This window comes from Rhinopithecus roxellana, chromosome 2 (genome assembly GCF_007565055.1).
Source record: "Rhinopithecus roxellana isolate Shanxi Qingling chromosome 2, ASM756505v1, whole genome shotgun sequence".
Classification (NCBI taxonomy): domain Eukaryota; kingdom Metazoa; phylum Chordata; class Mammalia; order Primates; family Cercopithecidae; genus Rhinopithecus; species Rhinopithecus roxellana.
Window position 1 is genome coordinate 47927220 of NC_044550.1, and position 24454 is coordinate 47951673.

At 40.3% G+C, this 24454-nt stretch overlaps 1 protein-coding gene and 1 pseudogene across 5 annotated transcripts in view; one reads left to right on the forward strand and one right to left on the reverse strand.

Moving 5' to 3' along the window:
- The first annotated feature begins 2491 nt into the window (after window positions 1–2491).
- Window positions 2492–24454, forward strand: part of KLHL8 (kelch like family member 8) — a 59512-nt gene continuing 37549 nt past the window's right edge. For 3 of the 5 annotated variants that reach the window (XM_010383131.2, XM_030920107.1, XM_030920113.1), the window contains exon 1: window positions 2492–2707. The gene's annotated coding sequence lies outside the window, so the exon portion shown is untranslated. Of the gene's footprint in view, window positions 3071–16376; window positions 16651–24454 lie in introns of those variants that run through there. The other 2 variants (XM_030920100.1, XM_030920103.1) reach the window with 2 other exon arrangements.
- Window positions 15543–16575, reverse strand: LOC104677971 (annotated as a pseudogene).

Sequence of the window (24454 nt, forward strand, 5' to 3'; positions counted from 1 at the left end):
AAATTAGCCAGGTGTGGTGGTGTGGGCTCGTAATCCCAGCTACTTGGGAGGCTGAGGCGGGAGAATCACCTGAGCCGGGGAAATCAAGACTGCAGTGAGCCATGATTGTGCTACTCACTGCACTCTAGCCTGAGCAACATGGTGAGACTCTGTCTCAAAAGTAAAATAAAATAAAATAAAATAAAATAAAATAAAATAAAATAAAAGCTTTGGCTATAAAAAATAAAATTTCTATTACCATGGTCTTATTAAATACATATTGTAGGCTGGGCGTGGTGGCTCATGCCTGTAATCCCAGCCCTTTGGGAGGCCAAGGTGAGCGGATCACTTGAGGTCAGGTGTTCGAGACCAGCCTGGCCAACATGGTAAAACCCCGTCTCTACTAAAAATGCAAAAATTAGCCGGGCATGGTGGCAGGCGCCTGTAATCCCAGCTACTGTGGAGGCTGAGGCAGGAGAATCACTTGAACCTGGGAGGTGGAGGTTGCAGTGAGCCGAGATCATGCCACTGCACTCCAGCCTGGGCGACAAGAGAAAAACTCCACCTCAAAAAAATAAAATAAATAAATAAATAAGTAAGTAAAATACATATTGGATTTTGTGTTTAATAAAGGGAATAAAGGGAAGCTTTCCCTTTTCCCTTGGAAGTTTCACTGAAAAATCAACTGTCAAATGGCAGATTAATAGGAAAAAAGACATACAAAATTTATTTTAACGTGCATAACACAGGGAGATTTCAGGAGAATGATTACCCAATAACTCAATGGGATAGAGACGTTTATATACTCTTCTTTACAGGGGAAAGGGAGATTGGGGAAATGTGGCAACTTAAGGTATAGTAAATGACTTTTAGGGGAAAATGAGGAACATACAATGGCCTGGGGAAAAGTATGTTGGGCCCACAGAGCAGACAATAGTTTGTGACAAAAGTCTGTCCAAGAGTGTTGACAGACTTCAGTCTTTCTTCCTCCAATATGAGTTAAGTAAATGAAAACTCAGGTAAGGCAATTATGTTCCTCTTTGGCAGGTCTGGTTTCTAGGCAGATTAGAGAAATTCAGAGAAGGACTTCATTTGGTGCTTTGGGAGAGACAAAGAATTGAGAGGCAGGAGGGGTAGTGGGGAAGGTAAAAGAGACCGTGAAGCTGCTTCCTCAGTTCAGTGCAGCAAAGCATCCTATTTTGGGGTATCGGTTTCTGAGCCCCAACAATTTTTACATCACCTTCCAGATACATTTTATGACTTTTCTTCACTGCATACTTCTTTAAAACTCATCTTACTCTATTTTTCTAAAGGTATTTGCATTAAATGTGCAAAATACTAATGCTCTAAAGAGGAATATTTTGAAATATTAAGAATTATTTATATTTCAATGTAAATAAAGTGATTTTTTTCTAGAAATAAAATTTCAGATTCAAATAGTCGTTTTGGGGTTTTTATAGAAGATGTATATGTATATACAGATATATATGTTCATTTCTATTAAAATCAATGTGCTAATGTTCATATGTGTTAATAAAGGTCCTAGGATTAAATTTATTCTGAAATAGACTCCTAAGATTGTGAAAGTTTAGCCTGGCAAAAGACACATTTAGGGGAATATCTTTCTTTAAAAAACTTTTGTTTTTTTTTTACTGTCTCTTGATCTCCCGCCTCACACATTCCACTTTATTGACACTATAGAAAAATTGATTCACAGCATTTTTACTTGCACTGTTTTATTTTATTTTTATTTTGACGGACTCTTGCTCCGTCACCAGGCTGGAGTGCAGAGGCACAATCTCAGCTCACTGCAACCTCCTACTCCCGGGTTCAAGCAATTCTCCTGCCTCAGCCTTGCGAATAGCTGGGATTACAGGCACGCACCACCACGCTCAGCTAATTTTTGTATTTTTAGTAGAGACGGGGTTTCTCCATGTTGGCCAGGATGGTCTCGATCTCTTGACCTCGTGATCCGCGCGCCTCGGCCTCCCAAAGTGCTGGGATTACAGGCGTGAAGCCACCGCGCACTTCCACTGATTTTTAGCAGCGAGCTCTCAGGTCAATCAACTGCTTCCTTAGGTTTACAAACTGTGGGTGTGTATTTATAAACACAAGTTGTTTTGTATATCCTTTGTAGAGCACGTGGTGAAAGTGACACAGGAATAAATGCAAACCTTTTTCCCCCTTCTTTTTTCAAAGACATAAATCCCAGAAACACAACCACAGAAGGGGATTTGGTGGACATAAAAAGAAACTAAATTTTGTACCGCCACAGAAGTGAAGCATGGATAAGCTCAAAGGTATTCATGCAGTGTTTTATTTCAAGATTTGTTATGGGGACGTCCGCCACGCCCTGGTCCGCCTTCACCAGGCCGGGCAACACTGCCCAGTCCCCGAGACCCGTGAGCAGCCGGGGCGAGGTCGTGGGGTGGACTCCGGGAAGAGGTTACGAGAACCACACTTCCCAGAGTGCCGTGCGTAGCCCCGCGCAGCCTGCCTCGCCCCGCCCGCCCCGCCCCCGGAGGCCGCCTCTCGCGGGGGCTGAGGTGAGAAGACGCCAAGCGCCAGCCAGGGCTCTGCGGGGCAGTGCAGGAGAGCGCGCGTCCGCCGGGTGCTAGCGCAGGGCTGGTGAGGTGCTGCTGAGGGCGGCCGGGGCTCCGGGAGCCGGGTAACGTGGCTGCAACCTTAGCGACATCAGGAAGAATAGAGCGGAGGGTCGAAGATCGAGGTAACGGGACGCTTGTCTCCCCTCAGTCCCCTCTTCCTTTGTGCGGTGCCGTGCGCTCGCGCGGAGCCCTCCCTGACCCCAGCCCCGAAGTCGCAACACCGTCTGGTCTCGGATCTCTGGCGTGCGGAGGAAATTCGAGCCCTCGTGCACCAACCGAAACTCCACAGCTGAGAGGGCTTGGGGCCTGACAGCAAGAGCTCCAGCCCCGGAGCTCCCTTGCACGGCTTCTGTCGCCTCCATTGGCCAGAGGAACAGGATTATGCTCCCGGCTCCCGGAGGGGAGCCCCAGCCTCTGGCTCTGTCAGCCTCGCCGGCGCCTCCTTGGCTCCCTCCTCCCGGCCTTTCGAAGAGGGACCCAGGCAGGTGCTTAGCGAGGTCCAGGGAGTGGGCAGGCACGGTGCGGCTGGCGAGGGTTCGGGGCCCCGGGAGGGCGGCCGGAAGCCCCCTGGAGCCGCTGCCTGCGGGGGCGGGGCGAGTGGGCTACGTCCGGCCCACGCCGCGCGGGGACGAGGCGAGGAAGGCACTGCAACTCCCCACTCGGGGGGCTTGCTGGCCGCGCTGGAGGTGCCTGTCCGGGCGCGGCGGTGTAGACTTTGTGGAGAGTGCCTCCTGGTGTGGACCCAGGAACCGCAGCCTCTTTCTAGACGCGCAGCCGCCGGATGGAGTTGTTACCGACACAATGACAGCTCTTTACGCCTTCCACTCCTTGCTGGGCTCAGTTGTCTTGCTGGTTTCTTCAGAGAGAGCGATTTGACTACATAGCTTGAATTTTCTACGTGCCTCGTGCTTTACTGGACTTGCACTGTTTTTCCCTCTTGGCAATGTTTAATCGGGTGACTTTTCGTAGAAAACGTTCAGTATTTTCATCTGTGTTCATGGCTAACTTCATTTTTGACTCTTTGCCCTAAGCTAATGTCACCAGTTTAGAGGGATACTTTGGGAAAAGGTCCTTAGAACCTGGGTTGACATAAGTATTTTATCTGCTGGTTGCACGTTTTTTCCTTTGCATTGTTTTTCTCCCATACAAGATGGTAATTGTTGGACTCTCGGTGTCCTTTATTCTCTCTCTAGAAGGAAATCCTCTTCCCGCATCTTTCTCATGTTCTGGCCCTGCGGTACTCTTGAGTACGCAGAGGACTGCTGCTATCACTGCTGGCAGCTGGAAAGCAGCTTGGAGATGGCGGTGGCATTAAGCTGCTGCTTTTCCTCAGACTTCCTCCTGGCACCCTCCTTCATTTGTCAAACTGACCCAGTTCAAACTTCAAACTTTTAGTCACTTTATTTATTTAGTCACTTTTTAAAAAAATTGCTTTCAAGATACCAAGTTGCCTAAGCCTAAATATAAAAAGAAGTGTCTCAGGGGCCGGGTGCAGTGGCTCACGCCTGTTACCCCAGCACTTTGGGAGGCTGAGGCGGGGGGATCACTTGAGGTCAGGATTTTCGAGACCAGTCTGGCCAACATGGTAAAACCCTGTGTCTACTAAAAATACAAAAGTTAGCCGAGCGTGGTGGCACATGCCTGTAGTCTCAGCTACTCGAGAGGCTAAGACAGGAGAATGGCTTGAACCCAGGAGACAGAGGTTGCAGTGAGCCGAGATCATGCCACTGCTCTCCAGCCTGGGTGACAGAGTGAGACTCCATCTCAAAAAAAGAAAAAAAAGTCTCAGGATACTCTATTCAACTACATATGAGCACTTAGCTTCATCCTTTTAATTTTTAAAGCTGCCAATTCTTTTAGCATTTGATAAGATTACTGATAATTGATTAGGATTATATATTCTGTAGCAATTGCACATTTTTTGACAAGAAACTCAGTTCACATTCAGTGAGGGAATTTTTTAAAAACAGTATTTCTTCATTCATTAAGAAGAAAGTTGGGGCCGGGCGCCGTGGCTCATGCCTGTAATCCCAACACTTCGGGAGGCTGAGGCGGGTGGATCAAGAGGTCAGGAGATCAAGATTATCCTGGCCAACATGGTGAAACCCCGTCTCTACTAAAAATGCAAAAAAATTAGCTGTTCGTGGTGGCGCGTGCCTGTAGTCCAAGCTACTCCGGAGGCTGAGGCAGGGGAATCGCTTGAACCTGGGAGGTGGAATCTCCTGATTGAGATTACGCAACTGCACTCCAGCCTGGCGATAGAGCGAGACTCCGTCTCAAAAAAAAAAAAAAGATCAGGCTCAGTGGCTCATGCTTGTAATCTTAGCACTTTTGGAAGCCAAAAGCAGGCCAATTGCTTGATTCCAGGAGTTCAAGACCAGTCTGCACAACATGGCGAAACCCTGCCTCTACAAAAATAAATAAATAAATATATATATATATATATATATATATATACATATATATATATATATATATATATATATATAAAAATTAGCCGTATGTGGTGGTGTGCACCTGTGGTCCCAGCTACTTGGGAGACTGAGGTGGGAGGATCACCAGAGTCCAGGAAGGTCAAGGCTGCGGTGAGCCATGATTGTGCCGCTGCAGTTGGCCATGATTGCACCACTGTACTCCAGCCTGGGTGACAGAAAGAGAGCCTATTTCCAAAAACAAAACAAAAACAAAAACAAAAAAAGGCGAGAGATGAGGGAGGATAAATGTTTCATAAAATAAAATGTTTTCAATCGCCAAAATTCACTTGACCATGTCTTTTTTTTTTTCTGAACAAAATGTTTTTTATTAACCAAAAAAGAGGGAGGTGAGCATTTTAAATAAATTAATTTTTGTTTACTCATGTCAAGATGTGTCTACAATAAAAATGTCACCCATTAGTCTGTTTTAAAAATTCGGTTTTTTCTGTTTTGAGGGACTTTTATGGAAGCACCAGACTATAATAATGTTCTGAGCTCACTTCTGGTACTACACAATTCTCTGTTAGAATCCCAGATCTCCACTTATTGGCTGTGTGAGCATGGCAAGTAATTTTCTAAACCTCTTTCCTTAGCTGTGGAAGGGGGATAAAAATAATACGTACTTCTGTTTTACCAGAATTGAGGATTATTTGGTGTTGTATGTGAAAGCATTCTGTAAGCTGTAATCAACTATAATATGCATTGATATGTATTGTATGTTATGCATTGATACCGTAGGAGGCTTAACCGGCATTGTGCTAGCATCATCACTAGATATCGTACTACATGACACATATTATGTCATAGCTCATTTCCACTACGTCTTGTCAATAGGAGCCGTGTTTGCTATTATAGGAGGTTTTATTCACTGATTTCCCCTATTCTCAGGCTACACCCTGGATCAGGTCTGCGCCAAAGCCCACTTTATTGTTATGTTTGTGGGTGTAAATTTAACCTTCTTTCCACAGCACTTTCTAGGTTTGCTGCATTTAAAAATGCTGCCAGTACAATTTATTTTCTGGTGGATATTGCTACGTAGATACTGTCAGCTGCTTTTTTTTTTTTTTTTTTAATGGGTTGGTCATGCAAGAAAGTATATTGTTTGGTTTGGTTATGAATGATTTAGTTGGTTCTTATGAGTCAGAGAGATAATTATGGAAGAGAGTTGGAGGGACCTTGGGAAATTTTCTACTTCATCTCTCTGACTCTTAACCTGCATCTGTTAGCGTGCGAATAAATGGTCTTTCAAGGGTCTGTGAACTCTACTATTTATACTTTTCTGGGGAGAAATTAAATGAAAATTTGTACTTTTCTGGGGAGAAATTAAATTAAAAGAGCAACATGACCTTGTTCCCACTAAAGGTTTAGGAAACCACTAGCTTCAGTGATCTAGGCAGGTTTCTTTAGTAAAAATGTTAGAGATTATTTTTAAAATTAGTTTTTTGTGGAAAGGAAAGAGAAACAGGTTATATTGTGGAAAGGAAAAGAAAACAGGTTATTTTTGAAGCACCGAGTGTCTGTTTTTCTTCCAAAGCTAGAAGTTGATATTTATGATACACTACCTTTATATGAATAATAGTGCTGCTACTTCTACCTGGAAGTGGTACCTTCGGTTGATTCGTTATGATTAGGCAGATATTGTCTACTCCTCTCTTCTTCCCCACCCCTAGCCTTGATGGGCAATACAGTGGGGCAGATAATGGGACTTTAATACAATTCAGCATGTCAGAATATTATTTAAAATGCCAAAAGATAATTTGGCTTGTTTGTTCTAAATTTGGATGTTCTTTGTTTTCACAACAAAACACCCAATGTTAAAGAAAATAAAGTATTTAATCTTTCAAACTAGATGATGATATATACATAAGCTGTTGTATATTTTCTTGTATATCATAGAGTATAAAATTATATTAAATCCTAATTGATTATCACTTTGACTTTTAGTATTTCTAGTTTGGAAAGATGGATATGTATGTTTTCAAGATATTTACAGTTTGCTTTTGTAGATTATATTATAATTTGTGATTTTCATTTATAACATTTAAAACTTATTTGCTTTTTTGGAATTTCTGAATCAGATATACTTTTAAATCTTAGTTTATTCTTATAAGAGTTTGGAATTTTGCCCTGTTTTCCTTGTATAATGATTGCTGCGCTATAAGGCTTTACAGTGTAAAACCAAGTTCTGTTCTGGATCAGTTACCAGTAGCATTCCCAAGGCTGGGAGAGTATGAGGTGGATCCGGTGATGCTATACAAACTTGTGAATGAATCTATCAAGTAATGTCGTTTTCCTTGAGATATTTTTTCCTTTGATATTAATATTTTCATTTAAAGTTGAAATGTTTTTCAGAGTTCAAAGTTCTAAACTAGTATTTGGAAATTTATAGAATAAAGTAGCAGAAGCGTGGTTCTTTGTAAAAATAGTCTGAGAAGTCTTAAATAGACCTCAAAGATTAGCAGTAGAGATGAATGCCAGTATTGCAGCATACTTTATATGTAAATGATAAGTCATGTTGGATCTTTAGTTATTTTAATGCAGAGGATTGCTTAACTTTAATAATGAAAGTTTGAATTAATTAGATATGGAAAATAAAAGGAAATAATTTCAGCAAAAATTTTACCTATGGGAATCCTATCATTTTAAGATCAGTGATTTGTATGAGTTCTTCTACGCTTAAACCTTTAAAACTTCTGGCCGAGCGGGGTGGCTCACATCTATAATTCCAGCACCGTGGGAGGCAGGTGGATCACTTCAGGACAGGAGTTCAAGACCAGCCTGGTCAACATGGTGAAACGCTGTCTCTACTAAAAATGCAAAAATCAGCTGGGCATGGTGGTGCATAGTTGTAATCCTAGCACTTGAGAGGTGGAGGCTGGAGGATCATGTGAACCCAGAAGGAGGAGGCTGTGGTGAGCTGAGATTGTGCCACTGCCCTCCAGCCTGGGTGACAGAGCAAGACTCCATCTCAAAAAAAAAAAAAAAAAACCTTTAAAAATTCCTGAAACATTTCCTGTATAGGGAGAATATTATTAATACCACTATTTTGGTTCTCATTGTCATTTACACATAGGCACCTCCATACAGAGATAACATTAATTCTGTCTTCGGCCTAGTGATAAGAGCTTGGGCTTTATAGTCAGGCAAGTCTCTATTGAATCCTGGACATTGCACTTCATAGCTATGAGACCTTGGGTAGGTGTCTTAACTTCTCTGAGTCTCATTATCCAAAGCTGTAAACAAATAGGAATTTTACCTTTTTCAGTTATCCTGAGGATTCAAATGAATACATGTATTTAACTCATGATGACAATTATATACATACATACATATATACATATATCTGTTATGTGCCACTTTGTTAACACATTTAAGCTTTATAGCAATCCTATGAGGTTGGTACTATTACTTTCCTTATTTTTACAGATGAGGAAACTAAAGCTAATGAAACATGTAGCATAACCAATATTGTACAACGAATATACAACTAATAAGTAGATAGAAGCACCCAATTAATACTGGCTGTTGTCATTTTAAAAAAAAAGATGACTTAGGGTATTATCATCTTTTCTATGGTGGGTTTCTAATAATTGCAGTCTCATGTAGAGCATTATAAAGCATATTTTATTTCTTTGCTGGAAAAAAATGTTGATTGCCGGACTGTGTTCCTGACCAAGGACTCAGGATCACATAATTTGTAAAAGTAATAACATTTGTTTATTGAATGCTTACTGTGTACTAGATACAGAGCTAAATACTTTATATACATTACTTCACTTACCCCTCACAACAACCTTAGAGCTGAGGCTCAGAGTAATTTTAAGTAACTTGCCCAAGGCTACACAATTAACACCGAATCCCAAAACTGTCTAGCTCTAAAGTCTCTGCTGCTAACCACCAGTTTATATGCCTTGTGTCACGTATGGCTGACAGATTTCTCTCAAAAGCAAGGCAGCAGCTTCTGTAATTTTAAACAGCAAAATGTGCTACTATAATTTTGAACTGGAAGGAAACTGATTACCTACTACCTGTAGGCTAACCCAGCTTACTGCCTGTTTTTGTAAACAAAGTTTTATTGGAACACAGCCATGCTGTGTTCTTTTAAAAATAAAGACACTGAGACCCAGAGAGATTAGGTAACTTCCCAGTAATGTAACTAGTAGTAATCTAATGTCAGTAACTATGTTAATAAGCCTCTGAAAGTCCGCTGATCCCTGAATCCCATGCTACCCCCTAAACTCTGTGTAAGATCAGCAATGTGCTCTATTCAGAGGGTCGGTCCCTGGTTGGCATAGCTATCCCTTCACTAAGTATTCAGCTTTGTGCTTTTCGTTGGATTTCAGACATCCAGTGTGAAGTATCCCATACTTTGATACTTGGCAACAAATTATTGATAAATTAATTTTTAGTAGGCCTTGTTATCTTAAGTACAGCCCTGTCACTTCTCTGACATTCTCAAGTAAAAATAATGAGTAATATAGGCCCCTCTTAAGGTTCACGCATGTAGTTCACATATTTAGGTAAAATTCAAGATCTTTCTTTTACTACTTTATACTAGACTTTTAGACCACTATGACTGTGATAAACTAAGTGGCCCAGTTCAAACAAGGAAATGATTACTGTAAGGTGTCAATGGAATTCTGTTTTAATAAAACAGATCCCAAAATAAACATCTTACAAAGTATTCAATGTAGTGAAAATGTTGCTTATAGACCCTAGAAATGACATTAGTATTTAACAAGCAGACTTTGATAATAGTCGTATCTAATATTGCATGTGTCATTTAAGGATGGGGATACACTCTTAAGAAACATGTTAATAGGCAATTTTGTCATTGTGCAAACGTCATAGAGTATACTTACACAAACCTAGGTGGTATAGCCTGCTACACACCTAGGTTATGTGGTGTAGCCTATTGCTCCTGGATTACAAACCTGTATAGCATGTTACTATACTGAATACTATAGTCAATACTGTAACACAGTGGTTACCTATTTGTGTGTCTAAACAGAAAAGGTACAGCAAAAATAAAGTGTTACAATTTTATGGGACTATCATCTATGCATTGGTCACCATCATCATCTGTTGTTGACCAGAACACTGGTATGCAGCACATGACTGTAAAGACTGTAAGTGCTATTGTTAAGAACAACTTTTTTTTTTTTTTTTTTTTTTTTTTTGAGATAACATCTCACTCTGTTGCTTAGGCTGGAGTCCAGTGGCAAGCTCATGACTCACTACAGCCTTGACCTCCCTGGGCTCAGATGATCCTCCTACCTCAGTCCCCCGAGTAGCTGGGACTACAGGTGCAAGCCACCACACCTAGCTAATTTTTTAATTTTTGTCAAGAATGGCTCTCACTATGTTTCTCAGGCTGGTCTTGAACTCCTAGTAGGCTCAAGCAGTCCTCCCAGCTCATTGGTAACTGGTTGTTTTAAGCATTTCAGTTTTCAAAAAATTACTAGGTTGTATAACTCACAACGTAAGTCATCAAGATATTTTTTAATAAGTGGAACTGGTACATGAGAGGGCACGTAAATTAAAAAGATTTTGGATATCTTAGCTAAATGGAACCTGGGAAAGCTTATATGAACAGCAATGTGAGAGTGTTTATTTCCTGACAGCCCTACCAATTTTATTTTTTTTGTCTTTTTTTTTTTTTTGAGACAGAGTCTCGCTCTGTCGCCTAGGCTGGAGTGCAGTGGCCGGATCTCAGCTCACTGCAAGCTCCGCCTCCCAGGTTCATGCCATTCTCCTGGCTCAGCCTCCGGAGTAGCTGGGACTACAGGCGCCCGCCACCTCGCCCGGCTAGTTTTTTGTATTTTTTTAGTAGAGGCGGGGTTTCACCATGTTAGCCAGGATGGTCTCAGTCTCCTGACCTCGTGATCCGCCCGTCTCGGCCCCCCAAAGTGCTGGGATTACAGTTTTTTTTTGTCTTTGCCAATATTTAATTTCATTGATTAATAAGGATGTTTTAATAATCTCATTGATCATTTTCCCTTTCATTATAATCTGCCTTTTTTCTATATGTAAGGATAGTTTTAGGCAGACAGTGTTGCTGTACTACTAACTGAAGGCCATGTTATTGTTGGTCTCTACTCAGTTATTCTTCAAGAACACATTTGTCTAAAGGAGGACTCTGACATCGAGCTGTTTCAGGCATCTAATTCACACCTATGTTTAGCTATGACTTTGAATTTAGCACCAGTGACCTCTCTTATCAGTCTTTCCAGTAGCCTACTAGATCTCTCCATTGGCTCTCCTATCAGTGTTGAGTTTCAGCACACCCTGACTTCCAATTAGGAAATTATTCTTTCCAACTCAGTGATCTCGGCTCACTGCAACCTCCACCTCCCAGGCTCAAGTGATCCTCCCACCTCAGCCTTCCAAGTAGCTGGGACCACAGGCGTGTGCCACCATGCCTAGCTTATTTTTGTATTTTTTGTAGAGATTGTGTTTTGCTTTGTTGTCCAGGCTGGTCTCAAACTCCTGGGCTCAAGTGATCTGCCTGCCTTGGCCTCCCAAAGTGCTGGGTTTACAGGCTTGAGCCACTGTGCCTGGCCAAGAAAAACATTTTTTTAAAGTCACAGCAGTAACTTGTTGGAAGTCATGTATACTTTCAGTAGGAACTATTGAAGCTATTATATAGTTTTTCAAACCAGCAGATTCTCCTTTAATTATTGGTATATTTTGGACTGTTTGACTCAAAATTTTAAATGTAAATAAAAAGGAAATAGAGTATAGCCTACTTTTTTCCTGACTTAAAAGTAAAAATGGAAATTTTAAGAAGAGTATTACCTTTGAAATAAAGTGATTCAAAAATTGAAGTAAATGTCTTATGCACAGTGTTACTTTAGTTAAAATTATTTAAGCATACATTGATTTGGATTATAATAGAAAAATCTCTAGTGTTCATAATCTGTTCATCCATTGTAAAAATATTTTAAGTACTTCTGTTTGTTTATTGTGTTATATGTGTTTACTGAACATGGGAGTAATAGCAGTGAAGACAGACGGTGCCTCTACTTTAGGGGCTTATGTAGTATTACAGAGAAGACTAGTGGTAAATAGGCACTTATAAGTAATAAGTATTTTAAATTTGACCAAAAATTGAGTATGACATTCTTTGTGGTAAGTACAATGAAAAAAAAAAAAAAATACCAGATTTTTGTGGGAGCACAGAGGAAGTACACTAGGAATAGGGAAGATTTTTAGGGATGGCCTTCTTGAGCAGATGAACCTGAGCTGAGTCTTAGAAGATGAGCAAGAGTTAGCAGGAGAGAGTGGTGATAAAGGGCATTTCAGAAAGAGTAGAAAGCCTGAAAGGAGGCAGAGGTGTAAAATAGCCCAAAGTATGTGGAAAATTAAACACATTCAAGTTTTGCTCTATAGAACATGAGGTGGGGTTTGCCATTTTGTTATTTCACAAGTATGCAAGAGTTCATTTTGGTAAATGCACACACATCTGCCATCAACGTTCAGGTGTAGGTCTAAAATTAATCACATACTGCTATAAAATATAATCTTCTTGTATCCAAAGTCTTCACCTAACTGAATTGTCAAATAAGTTTTAAAATTATTATTATTGTTATTACTATTTGAGACAGAGTCTCGCTCTGTCCCCCAGGCTGGAGTGCAGTGGCGTGATCTCGGCTCACTGCAAGCTCCACCTCCCAGGTTCATGCCATTCTCCTGCCTCAGCCTCCTGAGTAGCTGGGACTACAGGCACCCGCCACCACACCCGGCTAATTTTTTTTAGTAGAGATGAGGTTTCACCGTGTTAGCCAGGATGGTCTCAATCTCCTGACCTTGTGATCTGCCCGTCTCGGCCTCCCAAAGTGCTGGGATTACAGGCATGAGCCACTGCACCCAGCCAATTATTATTTCATAAATATGCAAGAGTTGATTTTGGTAAATGTACACACATCTTCCATCAGCTTTCAGTTGTAGCTCTAAAACTAATCAGATACTGCTATAAAATATAATATTTAATATCATTTAAAATCTTCATCAAATTGAATTATAGAATATCTTCTTTAAAATTACTTTAAAGAAGATTGTGTCTAATAGAGTACTGCAGCAGCAATTATATTATGGCATTGAGGTTTTTTATTTTTATTTGTACTTTTTTGTTTGTTTGTTTGAGACAGAGTCTCACTCTGTAGGCCCAGGCTGGAGTGCAGTGGAGCAGTCTTGGCTCACCACAGCCTCCACCTCCCGGGTTCAAGCGATTCTCCTGCCTCAGCCTCCCAAGTAGCTGGGATTGCCTGCCACCACGCCTGGCTAATTTTTGTATTTTTAGTAGAGACAAGGTTTCACCATGTTGGCCAGGCTGGTCTGGAACTCCTGACCTCAGGTGATCCACCTGCCTCAGCCTCCCAAAGTGCTGGGATTACAGGTGTGAGCCACCGCACCCACCTGGCATTGAGTTTTTAAAGAGGTGCTTTCAAAGTGCCATTTGGGGCTGGGCGTAGTGGCTCATGCCTGTAATCCCAGCATTTTGGTAGTCTGAAGCGGGCAGATTGCTGGAGCTGATGAGTTCACCACCAGCCTGGGCAACATGGCGAAACCCCATCTCTACAGAAAATACAACAATTAGCCTGGTGTGGAGGTGTGTACCTGTAGTCCCAGCTACTCAGAAGGCTGAGATGGGAGGATGGCTTGAGCCCGGAAGTCGGAGGTTGCAGTGAGCCGAGATTGTGCCACTGCACTCCAGCTTGGGCCAATAGAGCCAGGCCTTGCCTCAAAAAAAAAAACAAGAACAACAACAAAAAAAACAAAACAGAACACCAAGTGCCATTTGGAATTCTTCTTTCTGTTTAGTAGTCTTTTGATTAATGTGTGATATGAAAACACAGTCACTGTGCTGCAAAGAGTTATGAGGATAATACAGTATAAAGTGAGTTAGTACAGTATTCAGTGTAATGGTATTACATACTGATACCACATGCTAAATGTGATAGAAATTGTGAGTACAAAGGAAGCTAGAGAAAGAGAATAAGGTGGTCTGGCTTAGTATAATAGGATCTTTAAGCTTTTGCTATCAGTCCTGTTTTCTGTAATTCATTGTAAATAATGTTTACGTATAAAAATATATTAGTTTTGTTACATATGCTTTGCATTGAACCATAAACCTGTCTGCTTCTGTTTGAAGTGTTTTCTCTTCATAACTTCCTATTTTGTTGATCGATATGCCTTTACTGGCACTTAGAGGAGCCAAAAAAAAAAAAAAAGGAATCAACTTGCTGTCCGCTTCATTGTCATAACATGCCAGCGTGTGATAGAAATGGACATCTGTAGCATGTTATGACAATGACATACCACGGATGTCCATTTTTTTTCTTCTCTCTTGTTTTGTGCTTTTAATCTTTTAACATATTTGAGGAAGGAGGAATATCATTTATTTTTCTCCATAAGAATCAGAATCTTAGGCGTATTTTTAAAAAAATTCTTGTTGTTTAAATTCTGGAGTTTAGGCTGAATTACATTTTTACTTGATACTAATATATAGTCTTTATAAGTCCTAAAGTCTACTGAGTTCCTTAGGCAGAGTGAATAGTCTTTGAGTAAGCAGTCTTTTCCGGCTCCTGTCTTCTTGTTCTATTATATATAATAGATTTTTTAAAGTTGTTTAAGAGAATTTTGTATAGACAGATTGTGAGCTGTTGTGTCCTGCCCAAATCTGAATTCAAATGTAAAAATAATTTTATAAAAACGAATATTTATTAAAACCCTTTTCATAGAAATGGTACGCTGACAAATGAAAACATTTTGTGACAACAATAATAAAACTTTCACTAGATAGAGCTAGAGTAGTTTGATGTAAGGGGAAAAAGTATATGGTCATTTTGAATTGTATGCATTTTAACTTAGTAAAATTTAAAAATAAGATATTAGTGATACCTGCTGTCATAATACTCATGTAGGACACAAAATATGGCATGACAAAATGAAGACTCCCGGGCTCAGTGGCTCAGGCCTGTAGTCCCAGCATTTTGGGAGACCCAGGTGGGAAGATGGCCTGAGTCCAACAGTTCAAGACCAGCCTGGGCAACATGGCAAAACCCCATCTCTACAAAAAATACAAAAATTAGCTCAGCATGGTGGTTACACGCCTGTAGGATTGCTGGAGCCTGGGAGGTCAAGGCTGTGAAAAGCTGAGATTGCGCCACTGCACTCCAGCCTGGGTGGCAGAGTGAGACCCTGCCTAAAAAAAAAAAAAAGAAGAAGAAGAAGACTCACTAGACTAATAAGAGTTGACCCAGGTTTTTATTTTTTTTTGTTTTGTTTAGTTTAGTTTTTTGTTTGTTTGTTTGTTTTTGGCTAAGCATAGGGGACTTTATTAATGGTACACACAAGGTGGGGCTCCTAGGCCCCTCCCTCTTCAGGGGTTCTGCATGGGCACTGAGGAGGGGAGATTCTCAGTGTAGTGGGGGACTGAGTGTGGCAGGGACTCCCCAGCAGTGAGGACCTCTCTCTTTTCTCATGCTTTCGCTGGGGCTGGTGGTCTGGTGGTCTTACTCTTGGAGGCCATGTGGGCCGTGAGGTCCACCACACCGTTGTTGTAATCAAATTCATCACTATACCAAGAAATTATCTTGACAAAGTGGTTGTTGAGGGCAATGCCAGCCCCAGCATTGAAGGTGGAAGAGTGGGTGTTGCTGTTGAAGTCGGAGGAGACAGCCTGGTGCTCATTGTAGCCCAGGATGCCCTTGAGAGGCATCCTGCTTCACCACCTTCTTGATGTCATCATATTTGGCAGGTTTTTCCAGACGGCAGGTCAGGTTCATGACGGACACGTTGGCAGTGGTGACACAGAAGGCCATGCCAGTGAGCTTCCCGTTCAACTCAGAGAGGGCCTTGCCTACAGCCTTGGCAGCACTGGTAGAGACAGGGATGATGTTCTGGAGAGCCCCACAGCCGTCACGCCACAGTTTCCCAGAGGGGCCATCCACAGTCTTCTGGGTGGCAGTGGTGGCGTGGACTGTAGTAATGAGTCCTTCCACGATACCAAAGTTGTCTTGGATGACATTGGCCAGGGGTGTTAAGCAGTTGGTGGTGCAGGAGGCATTGCTGATGATCTTGAGGCTGTTGTCATAATTCTCATGGTTCATGCCCATCACGAACATGGGGGCATCAGCAAAGGGGGCAGAGATTCATGACCCTTTTGGCTCCTTCCTGCAAGTGAGCCCCAGCCTTCTTCATGGGGGTGAAGACACCAGTGGACTCCACAACGTACTCAGCGTCAGCATTGCCCCATTTGATTTTGGAGGGATCTCGCTCCTGGAAGATGGTAATGGAATTTCCACTGATGACAAGCTTGCCATTCTCAGCCTTGACGTTGCATGGAATTTGCCATGGGTGAAATCATACTGGAACAAGTAGACCATGTAGTTGAGGTCAATGAAGCGGTCATTGATGGCGACAATATCCACTTTGCCAGAGTTCAAAGCCACCCTGGTGACCAGGCACCCAATACAACCAAATCCGTTGACTCTGGCCTTCACCTTCACCATGGTACCTCAGGGATGCAGCTGGAAGTGCATGAGAAGATGCGGCTGTCTGTCGAATGGGAGGAGCAGAGAGCCAAGGTGACCCAGTTTTTTACATTGGGGAAAAAAACCCCACCCATAGAGATCGTGTTAATTCAGCCACTCATGACTCTGGCTCATTGTGGGCAAATACATAGATATTGTTAAGACACAGTCTTCAAGAAAGAGTACACTGTGTTAAGCAGGCAAGTCTAAAATACAAAAGAAAGAAAGTGAACAAGTCGGAGAAATATGGCGTACTATGGGGGTTCATGAGAAAGATCACATCCCGTTGGGAGAATTAGAAAATAATTCATAAAAAGGAATTATTTAAGCTGGGCCTTGACATCATTCCCTCACAAGGAACAGCTTGAGCACTTGCAAATACCTTTGAGGAAAACTGAATAATTAATTATCTGTGATATAGTGGAAAAAGAATGGACTTAATCACAGCTGGATTGAAGCCCCATCTCCCACCATTTCTAGCTGTGTGGCCTTGGGCAAGTCAGGGATGTTAGAACCATCTATGAGGTGATGCTTAACCAAGAGTATATTTAAGATTTCTGCCAAAATAGGTGGTGCACAGTGGTTTAATAAGTAGTTTTTCCGTCTTATTTCACCCTTTCCCTACTTGATGTAAAAAATGAACGGAGAAAAAGAAGGTAGACTAGAGCCAGAGCAATGAGGACCTTGAATGCCAGGGTAAGCTGAACTACATACATTAAGCAGTTTGGAAAGGACAATTAGAGTTAGATAAATCTAGCAGCATCTAATCCTTGATCGATGTTCAGTGATGGGAAGGAGGGATGTGGTGATTGGTTAGGGGAAGTCATTACAATCCAGGTTAATATATGGATCTGAACTAGAGTACAGTGAGACAGAATAGAGTTCAATGATAATAGGAAGAAAGAGATGGATGAATAGAGATTTTTCCAAGCAGAATCCAGGAGAATTGAAGTGGATAGGTTGGGAAAGTGGAGAGAAGAGTCAAATATGGCTCACGTTTTGAAGTAGGGTAACTGAAAAAATGGTGTTGCTACTTGTAAAAGTAGGGGAATCTAAAAGTATAGTGAGGGAGAAGATAAGGACCTTGGTTTTTCATATATTTTGTTCTGTAATTATATTTCACTTATAAAGTGCTCTGAACAGTAGTGTGGTAGTTAATAGCACAGGCTGGGAGCCCTGCTGCCTAGGTTCACATCCTGGCTCCACCACTTACTTGGGCTTCACTTCATCTCACTGTGCCTCAGTTTCTTCAGATAGAACAGTGATGGCAGATAGTGTTTTCTATCGTGATGCTGATGATGTCTGCTTTTATTGTGTGTGTGTGTGTGTGTGTGTGTGTGTGTGTTTTCTTGAGTGAGAATCTTGCTCTGTCACCCCGGGTGGAGTGCAGAGGCATGATCACAGCTCACTGTGGCCTCAACCTCCTGGGCTGAAGCCATCCTCCCACTTCAGCCTGCCAGGTAGCTGGGACTACAGGTTTGTGCCACCACACGTGGCTAATTTTAAAATTTGTTGTAGAGACTGAATCTCACTCTGTTGCCCAGGCTGGTCTAAACTCCTGGGCCCAAGCGATCCTCCCAGCTTGTCCTCTCAAAGTGCTGAGATTACAGGCATGTGCCATTGTGCCTGGCCGGCGTTTGCATTTTATTTTATGGGCTAATTGATCCCTTAAGCAGTAGAGTGGCTTATGATTATATTGCTTTGTGTCTTTTGAGTTTTATCATGAGTATGTTGGAATGCAACTTTCTTTTTTTCCATTTTATTTTTTATCTTAAAGCAAAATTGACATTTTTGGGGTATAAGTCCATGAATTTTAACAAATGTATAGATTTGTCTAATCGTCACCCAAATCAGTTTTAAATTAACATTTGAAATAGATGCAAAATAGTTTCATCATCCCATAAAACTCTTTTTGTCATCTCCTTTTAGTCATACTGTTTCCCTGCCCCTCATCCCTGGCAGCCACGGATCTGTTTTTCATCACTATGATTTTGTCCTTTTGAGGATATCATATAAATGGAATCATAGAATGTGTAGTAACCTATTGAGACTGGCCTGTTTCACTCAGCAGCCATTGAGATTCATCCAGGTTGTTGCATGTACCAAGTTTGTTCCTTTTTATTGTAAGGTAGTGTTCTATTGTATGGGTGTACCCACCATTTGTTTATCCATTCACTTGTTGAAGGTTATTTGGATTATTCTCAGTTTTTAGCAATTGCGACTAGAGCTGCTATACATTTTCATGTACAAGTTTTTGTGCAAACATGAGCTTTCATTTTTCTTGGTTAAATTGCCAGCAGTCAGATCGCTGGGTTATAGTGTAAGAGTATGTTTAACTGTGTAAGAAACTTCCACCTTTTTTTTTTTTAGAACAGTGATGCTGTTTTGCATTGCCACCAGCAGTATATGAAAATTCCAGGTGTTTCATATCCTCACCAGCACTTGGTATTGTTATTATTGTTTATTTTAGCCATTCTAATAGATGTGTAGTGGTATTTCATTATGATTGTGGGGTGTGTATATGGGGGTGTGGCAGGGGCTGTGTTGCTTAGGCTGGAGTGTAGTGGCTATTTACAGACATGATCGGATGGTAGTGCACTACAACTTTGAACTCTTGGGCTTAAACAGTCATCCTATGTAGCTGAGACTACAAGTGCACGCCACTGGTCCTGGTTCATTATTTTAATTTTCATTTACCTAATGGCAGTGATGTTGAACATCTTTTTGTGTGCTTATTTCCATCCATATATCTTCATTGGTGAAGTGTCTTAAGTCTTTGGTCCATATTTTAATTGAGTTGTTTTTCTTACTGTTAAGTTTGAAAGTTTTATATATTTGGGATGTAAATTTTTTGTCAAATATGTGATTTGCCAACATTTTTCTCCTGGTTTGGAGCTTGTCTTTTTATTCTCTTATAGGGTCTTTCTCATAGCAAAAGGTTTTAATTTTGATGGAGTCCATTTTAGCAGTTTTTTTCTTTCATATTTAACAACTAGTAGCCTGACCCCAAGTCAGGAAGTTTTTCTCCTATGTTTTCTTCAAAAAGTTTTATTGTTTTAGGTGTAGTTACATATATAACATAAAAATATATTTTATACATTATATAAAATGCATCAGAAACTATATGAAACTATAGCCAGGTGCAGTAGCTCGAAGTACCAGGCTACAGTGTGCTATGGTATGATTAATTTTTTGTGTGTTCACCTTGTTTTGTTTTGTTTTTTCTGAGACGGAGTCTCGCTTTGTCGCCCAGGCTGGAGTGCAGTGGTGCATCTCAGCTCACTGCAAGCTCCACCTCCCGGGTTCACGCCATTCTCCTGCCTCAGCCTCCAGAGTAGCTGGTGCCCACCACCATGCCCGGCTAATTTTTTGTGTTTTTTTTAGTAGAGATGGGGTTTCACCATGTTAGCCAGGATGGTCTCAATCTCCTGACCTCATGATCCGCCCACCTCAGCCTCCCAAAGTGCTGGGTTTACAGGCGTGAGCGACCGCGCCCAGCTATGTTCACCTTGTTTTTAGTGACCTTGCTAAACTTACTAGTTCTAGCTGTTCCTTGGGAATGGTTTACGCAGACAATTATGTGTGCTGATAGGGACAGTTTTATTTCTTTCTAATCTTTGCCTTTTCTTTTTCTTGCTTTATTGCACTGGAGATAACTTTTACTTCCTATGTGGATTTTCTTCTTTAGTATGTTGTTGTGGTGGTTTAATATGGCTTAATATGCTGGTAATATGGTAGACTATATTTTTTTGAGTATTGAAGCAGCCTTGCATAAACTCTTAGGATAAATCCTACTTGGTCGTGATCATTCTCTATGTTTTGCTGGATTATATTTGCTAATATTTGTTGGGGATTTTTATGTCTGTATTCATGAGGGATATTGATTTGTAGTTTTCCTTTTCTGTACTATCTTTGTTTTTGGTATCAGAGTAATAGCTTATCTCATGAAATAAGTTGGGAAGTGTTTTCGCCTCTTCCATTTTCTGAAAGAGATTTTGTAGAGTTGAGGCTATTTCTTCTTTAAATGTTTGGTAGAATTTGGTGAAACCATCTGGGCTCGAAGATTGCTTTTCAAACTGTGATTTAATTTCTTTAATAGTTGTAGCAATGCTCAGGTTGTCTTTTGGGTGAGTTCTGGTAGTTTGTGGGTTTTGAGGAATTGGTCCATTTCATCTAAGTTATCACATTTATGTATGTAGAATTTTTCATAGTATTCACCTTATTTACCTTTTTAATGCCAGTAGCGTTTGTAATGATAGTCTCTGATATTACAGATTTTGGTGACAGGTGTCTTCCCCTCCGTGCCTTTTTTGCCAGATGTTTATCAATTCTGGTGATCAACAGGCCAGGTGCAGTGGCTCACACCTGTAATCCCAGCACTTTGGGAGGCCGAGGCAGGTGGATCACCTGAGGTCAGGAGTTTGAGACCAGCCTGGCCAACATGCTGAAACCCTGTCTCTACTAAAAATATGTTCATCTTTTAAAAACAGCTTTTGGTTTGGATTTTTATCTATTGTTTTTGTTTTCAATGTTATTTTGTTTGTGCTTTTTATTTCCTTATGCTTGCTTTGAGTTTATTTTGTTGTTTTTCTAGTTTCTGAAAGTAAAGGCTTAGAATATTGATTTAATACTTCGGGTTTTTTTTTTGTTGTTGTTTGTTTGTTTGTTTTGTTGTTTTTGGAGACGGAATCTCGCTCAGTCACCCAGGCTGGAGGGCAGTGGCGCGATCTTGGCTTACTGCAAGCTCTGCCTCCCGGTTTCACACTGCCATTCTCCTGCCTCAGCCTCCCGAGTAGCTGGGACTGCAGGCGACCGCAGGACTACAGGCGACCACCACTATGCCTGGCTAATTGTTTTGATTTAATACTTTTTTTAAATGTAAGCACTTAATTTTCTAAACTTTCCCCTAAGCCGCTTTTTTACCTGTAGACTACAAATTTTGATATTTTGATATTTTATATTTTCATTTTTGTTAAGAACTAACTTAACGAAGAAATTTCTAATTTCTCTTAAGACTTCCTCGTTGCTCCATGGATTATTTAGATGTGTGCATTTAATTTGCAAGCATTTGGAGAGTTTTCTGTTGTCTTTATTACTTATTTCTAGTTTAATTCCATATGATCAGAGACTACACTTTATACAATGTAATTTCTTTTAAATTTGTTTAGGGTTGTTTATTGACTCAGGGTATGGCTTATATAGGTCCAGGTGCACTTGAAAAGAATGTCTATTCTGCTGTTGTTGGGAGGAGTGTTCTATAAGCACCCGTGAAATCCAATTGGTTGGTGATGTGTTCTGTTGTTTTATGTCATTGCTAATTCTCTGCTAACTAGTCCTGTAACTGAAGAGGAATGTTGAAATCTCTTCAGTTGTAATTGTGGATTTATCTGTTTCTCCCTTTAGTTGTTTTTGGTTTTGCTTTGTGTATTTTGAAGATTTGAAGTTAGGTGGATGCACATTTAGACTATAGTATGTTTTTGGGAATTGATACTTTTATCATTATGCAGTGTCTTTTTTTATTGCAGTGAAAAACACAACATAAAATTTACCATCTTAACCATTTTTAAGTGTACATTACGGTAGTGTTAACTACACATACATTGTTGTCCAACAGATCTCTAGAACTTTATCTTGCAAAACTGAAACGATACAATAACTCTTCTTACCACCCCTCTTGGCAGCTACCATTTTACTTTCTATGAATTTGACTGCTTTAGATGCCTCATATAAGTGGAATCAGTGGAACTTGTCTTTTTGTTTCTGGCTTATTTCACTTTGTATAACGTCCTTAAGATTTATCCATGTTGTAACATATGACAGGATTTTCATCTTTTTTGAATCTCAGTGGTATTCCATTGTATGTATAAGTCACATTTTCTTTTTCCATTTATCTGATGATGGACATTTAGGCTGCTTCTACCTCTTGGTTGTTGTAAATAACGCCACAGTGAACATGGGTGTGCAAATATGTCTTTGCTATCCAGGTCTCACTTCTTTTGGATATGTACTGAGAAGTGGAATTGCTGGATATGGTAATTCTATTTCTAACTTTTTGAGGACTATCCATACTGTTTCCAAAGCAGCTATGGAAGCTATTTTACGTTCCCACCAACAGTAGAAAGGGTTTCCAGTTTCTCTAAGTCCTTGCCAACACTTCTTTCTTTCCCCATCTTAACAAGTGTAAGGTGATATCTCATGATTTTGATCTACATCTCCCTGATGATTAATGATATTGAACATCTTTTTATATACAGTTGACTGTCAGTGTCTGCAGGTTACACATCCCCAGATTTAACCAAACATGGATTGAAAATATTTTTAATCCAATAAAAATAATACAAATTTTAAAAATACAATATAATAACTATTTATATAGCATTTACATTGTCTTAGGTATCATAAGTAATCTAGAGATAATTTAAAATATGTAGGAGGATGTACATAGATTATATGCAAATACCATACCAGTTTATATAAGGGACTTAAGGATACATGGATTTTGGTATCTGCAGGGATTCTGCAACCAGTCTTCTGAGGATACTGAGTAAGGGCTGTACTTCATGGCCATTTGTATATCATCTTTGGAGAAATGTCTGTTCAAGTCCTTTACCTTTTTTTTTTTCTTTTCTTTTTTTTTTTTTTTTTTTTTGAGGCAGAGTCTCACTCTGTCACCCAGGCTGGAGTTCAGTGGCATGATAACAGCTCACTGCATCCTTGAATTCCTGGGCTCAAGTGATCCTCCCACCTTAGCCTCCTGAGTTGCTGGGACTATAGGCACATGCTACCACATCCAGCTAATTTTTGTTTTGTTTTTGTAGAGACAAGGTCTGTGTTGCCCAGGCTGATCTCGAACTCCTGGGCTCAAACAGTCCTCCAGTCTCAGCTTACCAGTGTTGGGATTATAGGAGTGAACCGGTGACACCTGGCATGTTTTTAGTTTTTGTTTGTTTTGTTTTGTTTTGAGACAGGTGCTTGCTGTATTGTCCAGGCTGACCTTGAAGTCCTGGGCTCAAGTGATCCTCCTACCTTAGCCTCCCAAGTGGCTGGGACTACAGTCATTCACCAGCCATTGCACCCAACCTTTTGCCCATTTTAAAATTGGGTTCTTTTTTTTTTTTTTTAATTGAGTTGTAGGAGTTCTTTGTATATCTGGATATTAACCCATTTCCAGGTATATATTTGCAAATACTATTTTCTTCCATTCTGTAGGTTGCCTTTTCTTCTCTATTGATTGATTGTTTTGCTGCACAGAAGTTTTAAAGTTTGATGTCCCGTTTGTCTGTGTTTACTTTTGTTGCTTGTGTTTTTTACGTCATACACAAGAAATCATTGATAAATTCAATGTTGTGAAGCCTTTTCCCCATGTGTTTTCCTCCAGTAGCTTTATGGTTTCAAATCTAGTCATTTTATGGTTTCAGGGCTACATTTAGGTCTTTAATGAATTTTGAGTTAATTTTTGTATATGGTGTAAAGTAAGGGTCCAACTGCTTTCTTTTGCATATGATATTTTTATATAGTGTTTTTTATCACTAACAATTTTATGTGTTTGATATTATAGCTACTCTTCAGTTTTAAAAAAATTCTTTAGGGTTTTGTTGTTGTTGTTGTTACTGTTGGCATGGTGTGTCTTCTTTCTATCCTATTCCTTTAACTGTGTCTTTATACTTAAAGTAGGTTTTTTTTCTTGTACGCATTTGATAGTTGGATTTTGCTTTTTCTTATCCAATCTGAAAATCTTTCTTTTTAAAGAAGTCTTTATTTGAGACCATTGTAGATTCACTTGCAATGCTAAGAAATAATAGATCTTATATTTCCTTCACCCAGTTTCCCTCAGTGATAACATCTTGTATAACTTTTG